This window comes from Penaeus monodon, chromosome 20, assembly GCF_015228065.2.
Source record: "Penaeus monodon isolate SGIC_2016 chromosome 20, NSTDA_Pmon_1, whole genome shotgun sequence".
In the NCBI taxonomy this organism is placed as follows: Eukaryota; Metazoa; Arthropoda; class Malacostraca; order Decapoda; family Penaeidae; genus Penaeus; species Penaeus monodon.
In genome coordinates this window covers 44,406,551-44,406,985 of record NC_051405.1, presented here as the reverse complement: position 1 = coordinate 44,406,985, position 435 = coordinate 44,406,551, and the positions used below count along the sequence as shown (strand labels likewise).

The 435-nt window shown below is 42.5% G+C and overlaps 1 protein-coding gene across 1 annotated transcript in view; it reads right to left on the bottom strand.

The window, feature by feature from the left end:
- The window catches only part of LOC119586012 (organic cation transporter protein-like), a 23,322-nt gene that overhangs the window by 9,340 nt on the left and 13,547 nt on the right, over positions 1 to 435 (bottom strand).

Below are 435 nucleotides of genomic sequence, written 5' to 3'. Positions count from 1 at the left end.
CGTCCCTAATACAACCCACTGTCTCGAAGAAGAAGCAGGAGCGCAGGTGTTTCTCTAACCATCTTTTACTTTTTTTTAGCGCTGTTTTTTCTATCCCCCAGAGATTCGACCCTGAGACCCTCACGTCACGGGCCTACTGCTATGAATGGCCTTTCTCGTCGGAAGTCCTGTGGCTCCGGATTTCCCAAATCTTCTATGAAACGGATGAAAAGTTGGGTGCCGGGATAAAACCAAAAAAAAGGGCAGAAGCTATTGCCATTATTTGTTTTTCACCGCCTGCAGACGTATAGATTTAACTGTAATTGAATAATCGATTAAAATGATTTTTTTTTTTTTCTACCAAAAGAACGGGTTTGGGAAACACTATAAAAAAAGTTATTTGGCCCTCTTTAAACACGGGATAAACTAGTGGCCTCTCGGGTCCTCGTCTTCACT